The sequence below is a fragment of the Mauremys reevesii genome, linkage group 6, assembly GCF_016161935.1.
Source record: "Mauremys reevesii isolate NIE-2019 linkage group 6, ASM1616193v1, whole genome shotgun sequence".
Taxonomy (NCBI): Eukaryota; Metazoa; Chordata; order Testudines; family Geoemydidae; genus Mauremys; species Mauremys reevesii.
Window position 1 is genome coordinate 41493381 of NC_052628.1, and position 8450 is coordinate 41501830.

An 8450-nucleotide genomic window follows, 5' to 3' on the forward strand; every position below is an offset into this window, starting at 1 on the left:
TGTTTTCCCTCCCCCAATGCCTATCTTATGATCTCTGGTAATTTAAACATATGCAAGAAACAAAACTATTAAAGACAGAGTGCATATTGAGCTTGAGAGCCAAATCCTTGTTACATTGAAGTAAATGAGAAAACTACCATTGACTTCCGTGTGATCAGAATTTGGCCTTCAGGTACCAGCTGAACCTGAATTTACAATATAGATAGCACAAAAGAAGGGCCTGATCCTGCATTCTTTGCACACCCAAAACTTCCATTGACTTCACTAGGAAATTTAAAATGTTATATTGATTATCATTTGTAAAACAGAAATATTGCATTTCCCACAGTGATCTGTATGTAGTAATGTTTAGCCCTTATATAAATGTAATTTACTCCCACTTTAAGAACCTGTTTACACTGCCAGAGTGATATAAAGGGGTCTTCATGTAAATGAGACCATAGGATTTTAATCACTGCTGTTTAGATACCCATGTAATGTAGATACATTCAATAAACCTATTAACTCAATAGTTTAGTACAGAAGATTCGATGTTTGTATTCATGGAGCTGCCATTAACTTGGGGGGAAAATTATAACATTATTGAACTTATCCAAGCCTTTCTTGCCTGGAAATGAGACTGAGATCTTCACATGATCAGATTTTCTCAGGAGTTTTCCAACACTTCCATGTTTCAGCTGTGCTGGAAATACTACCATAACAGTCTTTCTCATAGAATTTTTGATCCACTTTGGTAATGTCTGAAATCAGGAAGAGCATAGGGATACAAAAATGAAAAAAAAAATGCTAACCAAATCTTTTTCACAGCTCAAGAAAATAGGAAGATATAATTGCCTTCATGGTTGCAATGTACCTGATCCCTGCAGTACAGCCAAGAAAGCTTTGGGTTTTGTCTGGTTTGAGTATGGTTTGAAGATTCAGAATAGCTTTTATTTTATCTGCAATGGATCAACCATCCCTGAGTTCTGGTTTTATCAAAGTTTGCTTTTACCATATTGTGTTGTTAGCAAAGAATTTTCGTGTTTACAGTAAAGAAACGTGACTTGCACTGTGATGCTGCTTGTTTTTCTAACTCATACCCCTTCCCTATGCCCTGAAATCCTAGTCTCTGTAACACAATAAAACTCTGAATAGTGTAAATAAAAAATGATACTATATAACAGTGTCAACACAGGTAAATATGATGTTGCCCTTCAGTGAACTGTGTTTTATAGGAGAGTCCCTGAAGGATGAAGCCTGTCAGTAAGATGATACCAAGTCTGGGGTGATGTTTTTTAGAAAGCAAAACCTACTTCACCTTTAGAACATCTGACGTCTGCTCAGCACACGGAGGAGAGGATGACTTTCATTGAGCTGGTTATATAGTTCCCTGATTCTATATTTGCCTAGTACCAGCGTGATGTAAAGCAGTTGTAGGACTGCTCTGAGTCATATCAGTGGGGGATTACCAGAGCTGAGCTCAACTATGATTCCCTCTCTCCAATCCCAAAACCCACCCATCCATATCCCTATGCCTAGAGGGAGATGGGACAGCAGGTATTAGGAGGTTGTTCTGCTGGCTTTGTGCCAATAGGGAATTCCCCTTGCCAGAGGAATTTTCTGGTAGTTTTTTACAGCCAGAATCCATCCCATTTGTGCTGTCTATGTTAAAGAGGTCAGATCAGAACAGAAACTCTGACCCCTACATTTTAGAACGGTGGTTGCCAAACACCAGTATCCAAGACCCCATGTGTTCAGAGATTCCTTGGCTGCAGAATCTACCACTTGCCACAGAATTATGCTCCAGAATCTAAGCTTTCATTTAAAAAAATATGGTTTCTATTCAATGTTGTGGCAGAGCTAACCTTCCCAACAGGGATTCTCTGCAAACCTGTGCATTGCTGGCTTCCCAATTCTGCAAACAGCTTCTAATAATAGTTGTAAGAGAGGTCTGAACTGCTTCAAACATAGCTCTGGGTTTTTAACTCTGAAGCCCAGCTATGACAATTTAAATTTCAGTATTTCACTTCTGATCCTTTTAGCAGAAACATCCAGCTAAAGGGCTTGTCCATGACTGTAGGATGTAGTAGCAAGTACTAGGGCAACATGCAATGGGGTAGCAATATGCCATTAAAGCTTTTGGAATGGGAATGAGAACAACAAGACCCTCTCAATTTCAAGGGGGCTATTCACCTAGTAAGGTAGCAATTGAGTGTAAGAATGGCAGATGAGGCCCAGAGTACTCCCCTTTATTATAAGCACACATGCCTCTCCATGCTCCTCCATGCACCATAACACACCCTTCATAATGGAGCTTTCCTAGGGCACTGTAATTGTCTTCCTAGTTGAAACGTTCCCTATCTCTGCAGTACAACCAATTATGCTGACTTTGAATGTTTCACTATCTAACTTTGCTCATCTCATCTATTACTCTACAGGCCTACTTTGTGCCCAGCTGTCATAGCTCCCAGGGGCTCCTCCTACATCCAGGGATCAATGGAGCCCAGGAATGCCTTGGCTATGCCCCCCAGTCCCATGTAGACAGGGGGAGATGTAGGACTAGACCACCCAAAGATTCCCCTACACCAGAAGAATGCTCAGGGAGTTGGGTATGCCAAACTTATGACTGCTTTGCACAGGGGGTGGCACAAAGCAGACTTAGTGGACATGAGAATCAAACTTTTTATGTCATGTTAAGATGTGGCTTTGTGGATGTCAAGTGGTTTCTGGTTTGTATCCAAAAGCTAGAGATGTGAGAAAATAAGCCTCATGACAGGCTCAACCAGAACTATTGAGACAAAATGGATAAAAGCTGGTTAACGGATAAGTCTCAAAATGTGTGATGCTGTGGCCAAAAGAGCTAACGCAATCCTGGGATGCATAAACAGGGGAATCTCAAGTAGGAGTAGAGAGGTGTGACAGAGTCAGGACAGAGGGCTACAGGAGAGTGATAGAAGGCAGATATATTAGCCCCAGGTTAAGTAGGTCCCCTTTCCCTGGGTAAGTTAATAGGGAAGGTTCCAGAACAATCAGGAACTTTCTGGAAACAATTAAGGCAGACAGCTGATTAGAACACCTGCAGCCAATCAAGAAGTTGCTAGAATCAATTAAGGCAGGCTAAGCAGGGCACCTGGGTTTAAAAGGGAGCTCACTTCAGTTTGTGGTGTGTGTGTGAGGAGCTGGGAGCAAGAGGTGCAAGGAGCTGAGTGGGAGTGCTGCTGGAGGACTGAGGAGTACAAGTTTATCAAACACTAGGAGGAAGGTCCTGTGGTGAGGATAAAGAAGGTGTTTGGAGGAGGCCATGGGGAAGTAGCCCAGGGAGTTGTAGCTGTCATGCAGCTGTTACAGGAGGCACTATAGACAGCTGCAATCCACAGGGCCCTGGAACCCAGAGTAGAGGGCGGGCCCGGGTTCCCCCTAAAACTTCCCAACTCCTGATCCAACATAGGAAGATCTCTGAGGCTAGCAAAATCCGCCGATAAGCTCAGGACCCACCAAGGTAGAGGAGGAACTTTGTCACAGAGGTTATTTTACCTCTATATTTGGTACTGGTACAACTGCTGCTGGAAGACTGTGTCCAGTTCTGGTACCCACAATTCAAGAAGGATCTTGATAAACTGGAGAGGGTTCAGAGAAAGGTCAAAAGAATGATTAAAGGATTAGGAAATATGCATTAGAGTGATAGATACAAAAAGCTCAATCTATTTAGCTTAACGCAGAGAAGATTAAGGGTTGACTTGATTACAGCCTATAAGTATATACACGGGGAACAAATGGGCTCTTCAATATAGCAGACAAAACTATAACATGATCCAATGGCTGGAAGCGGAAGCTAGACAAATTCAGACTGGAAATAAGGTGTAATTTTTAACAGTGAGAGTAATTAACCATTGGAACAATTTACCAAGGGTTGTAGTGGGTTCTCCATCACTGACAATTTCTAAATCAAGATTGGATTTTTTTCTAAAAGATCTACTCTAGCATTTTATATACTCTTGGTATTATATGGAGAAGTCCTATTGCCGGTGTTATACAGCAGGTCAAACTAAATGATCAACAATGGTCCCTTCTGGCCTGGGAATCTATGACACACAATGCATCTCTCCATAAAAAATAATCTGATACCAGAGTGATTGCTGATAACTGCCTCAGGAGTCAGGGAACAAACTGATTATCTGAGGTTTGGAAATGCTAGCTTTATTCTCAATGCATTTAAGAACATAAAAGCATGGGGTTGTGTCATGAACTATCTTAGAATCATAGAATATCAGGGTTAGAAGGGACCTCAGGAGGTCATCTAGTCCAACCCCCTGCTCAATGCAAGACCAACAACCCCAACTAAATCACCCCAGCCAGGGCTTTGTCAAGCCTGACCTTAAAAACCTCTAAAGAAGGAGATTCTACCACTTCCCTAGGTAACCCATTCCAGTGCTTCACCACCCTCCTAGTGAAATAGTTTTTCCTAATATCCAACCTAAACCTCCCCCACTGCAACTTGAGACCATTACTCCTTGTTCTGTCATCTGGTACCACTGAGAACAGTTTAGATCCATCCGCTTTGGAACCCCCTTTCAGGTAGTTGAACGTAGCTATCAAATCCCTCCTCATTCTTCTCTTCTGCAGACTAAACAATCCCAGTTCCCTCAGCCTCTCCTCATAAGTCATGTGCTCCAGCACCCTAATCATTTTTGTTGCCCTCCGCTAGACTCTTTCCAGTTTTTCCACATCCTTCTTGTAGTGTGGGGCCTAAAACTGGACACAGTACTCCAGATGAGGCCTCACCAATGTCGAATAGAGGGGAATGATCACATCCCTCAATCTGCTGGAAATGCCCCTACTTATACAGCCCAAAATGCTGTTAGCCTTCTTGGCAACAAGGGCACACTGTCGACTCATACCCAGCTTCTCATCCACTGTAACCCCTAAGTCCTTTTCTGTGGAACTGCTGCCTAGCCACTTGGTCCCTAGTATGTAGCAGTGCATGGGATTCTTCCGTCCTAAGTGTGGGACTCTGCACTTGTCCTTGTTGAACTGCATCAAGTTTCTTTTGGCCCAATCCACTAATTTGTCTAGGTCCCTCTGTATACTATTCCTACCCTCCAGCGTATCTACCACTCCTCCCAGTTTAGTCTCATCTGCAAACTTGCTGAGAGTTCAGTCCACGCCATCCTCCAGATCATTAATGAAGACATTGAACAAAACCGGCCCCAGGACCGACCCTTGGGACACTCCGCTTGATACTGGCTGCCAACTAGACATGGAGCCATTGATCACTATCTGTTGAGCCCGATGACCTAGTCAGCTTTCTATCCACCGTATAGTCCATTCATCCAGCCCATACTTCTTTAACTTGCTGGCAAGAATACTGTGGGAGACCATATCAAAAGCTTTGCTAAAGTCAAGGAATAACACATCCACTGCTTTCCCCTCATCCAAGGAGCCAGTTATCTCATCATAGAAGGCAATTCGGTTAGTCAGGCATGATTTGCTCTTGGTGAATCCATGCAGACTGTTCCTGATCACCTTCCTCTCCTCTAAGTGTTTCAGAATTGATTCCTTGAGGACCTGCTCCATGATTTTTCCAGGAACTGAGGTGAGGCTGACTGGCCTGTAGTTCCCTGGATCCTCCTTCTTCCCTTTTTTAAAGATGGGCACTACATTAGCCTTTTTCCAGTCATCCGGGACCTCCCCCAATCACCATGATTTTTCAAACATAATAGCCAATGGCTCTGCAATCACATCCGCCAACTCCTTTAGCACCCTCGGATGCAGTGCATCTGGCCCCATGGATCTGTGCTCATCCAGCTTTTCTAAATAGTCCCGAACCACTTCTTTCTCCACAGAGGGCTGGTCATCTCCTCCCCATGCTGTGTTGCCCAGTGCAGCAGTCTGGGAACTGACCTTGTTCATGAAGACAGAGGCAAAAAAATCTTTGAGTACATTAGCTTTTTCCACATCCTCTGTCACTACGTTGCCTCCCTCATTCAGTAAGGGACCCACACTTTCCTTGACTTTCTTCTTGTTGCTAACATACCTGAAGAAACTTTTTGTTACTCTTAACATCTCTTGCTAGCTGCAACTCCAAGTGTGATTTGGCCTTCCTGATTTCACTCCTGCATGCCTGAGCAATATTTTTATACTCCTCCCTGGTTATTTGTCCAATCTTCCACTTCTTGTAAGCTTCTTTTTTGCGTTTAAGATCAGCAAGGATTTCACTGTTAAGCCAAGTTGGTCGCCTGCCATACTTACTATTCTTTCTACACATCGGGATGGTTTGCTCCTACAACCTCAATAAGGATTCTTTAAAATACAGCCCGCTCTTCTGGACTCCTTTGCCCCTCATGTTATTCTCTCAGGGGATCCTGCCCATCAGTTCCTGCGAGAGTCAAAATCTGCTTTTCTGAAGTCCAGGGTCCGTATACTGCTGCTTTCCTTTCTTCCTTGTGCCAGGATCCAAACTCAACCATCTCCTTGTCTGTGCACTGCTGTATTGCTCTCCCAGCAGATATCAGGGTGATTAAAGTCTCCCATGAGAACCCGGGCCTGTGATCTACTAACTTCTGTTAGTTGCCGGAAGAAAGCCTCATCCATCTCATCCCCCTGGTCTGGTGTTCTATAGCAGACTCCCACCACGACATCACCCTTGTTGCTCACACGTCTAAACTTAATCCAGAGACTCTCAGGTTTTTCTGCAGTTTCATACTGGAGCTCTGAGCAGTCATACTGCTCTCTTACATACAATGCAACTCCCCCACCTTTTCTTCCCTGCCTGTCCTTCCTGAACAGTTTATGTCCATCCATGACAGTACTCCAGTCATGTGAGTTATCCCACCAAGTCTCTGTTATTCCAATCACATCTTGGCTAATAGCCATTGATGGACCTGTCCTCCGTGAGCTTATCTAATTATTTTTTTAATCCTTTTATGCATTTGGTTTTCACAAAATCCCCAGGCAAAGAGTTTCACAAGTTGGCTGTGTTGGTGTGTTAGGTGAATATAGGGTGACCAGACATCCTGACAGGCATTTGTCCCACGTCCCCAATGTTTGGTTGGGACACAATTTGTCCCGATATTTCGCAGCACTCCTCTCACCTGGTCACCCTAGATGAATAAGTACTTCCTTAGGTTTCTTTTAAACTTCCTGCCTATTAATTTCATTGGGTGATCCCTGGTACTTGTATTATGCATTTTCTCCACATTATTCATGATTTTATAGACCTCTATCATATTGCCCTTTATCTCTTTTCTAAGCTGAACAGTCCCAGTCTTTTCAATCTCTCCTCATACAGAAGCTGTTCCATACCCCAGATCAGTTTTGTTGCCCTTCCCTGTACTTTTTCCTATTCTAGCATATCTTTTTTGAGATGGGATGATCAGAACTTCATTCAGTATCCAGGTGTAGATGTGCATTTTTCTGTTTTATTTATCCCTTTCCTAATGGTTCCTACTACTCTGTTATCTTTTTTGACTGCTGCTGCACATTGAGAAGATGTTTTCCAAGAACTATCCACAATGACGCCAAGATATTTCTTGAATGGTAATAGCTAATAAACAGTTCCTCAGATTTGTCACCTAAAAAAATGGCTCTGATGTGGGAATCTCTCTCACATCCTCTGCAGTGAAGACTGATGCAAAGGATTCATTTAACTTCTCCGCAATGGCCTTGTCTTTCTTGAGTGCTTCTTTAGCACCTTGATCATCCAGTGGCCTCACTGATTATTTGGCAGGCTTCCTGCTTAAGATGTACCGTACTTTCAAAAATGGGCTGTTCGTTTTTGTCTCTTTTGCTACTTGCTCTTCAAAAAAAATATTTTTTTGGCCTGCGCAGTTATACTTGTATATGTGAACTTGCCAGCGTTTATGTGCCTGTCTATTTTCCTTAGTAAGATTTCAGTTCCAATTTTTAAATTATGCCTTTTTTTGTCTCTAACTGCCTCTCTCACTCCATTGTTTAGCCATTGTGGCATGTTTGGTCCTTTTGGGTATACATTTAGTTTAAACCTCAATTATGGTGTTTTTAAATAGTTTCTTTGCAGCTTGCAGGCATTTTCTAAATTCTATTAATCCCCTTCTCTCCCATTCCCATCTTTGTTAACACTTTGGGTCAAATTCAGCTCTGGCATAAACAAGTAAATCCTACCAACCTTCAAAGGAGTTGCACATGCTTATGCCAGTGGTGAAATTTGCCTTTCACTGTTAGCGCTTTTAAAAACAAACACCTATAGCACCTACACTGTAATTGTCTCATTGCACATGAGTTCTGTAAAAAGTAACTATCTACCTAGTAGTGTAAGTGGTGCTTCTGATCTCAGTGATTTCCGAACTGCTCTAATATCCTTGACTAAATCCTTTTTTTTTTTAAATTCACCTACTGCAAGAAAAGCCGCTTCAAGGCGAGATGCTCACCATGTTTAGTATCATGGCACGCTGAGACAATTTAGAGTAGTTATGATAAATGTCCTGACCACTAGC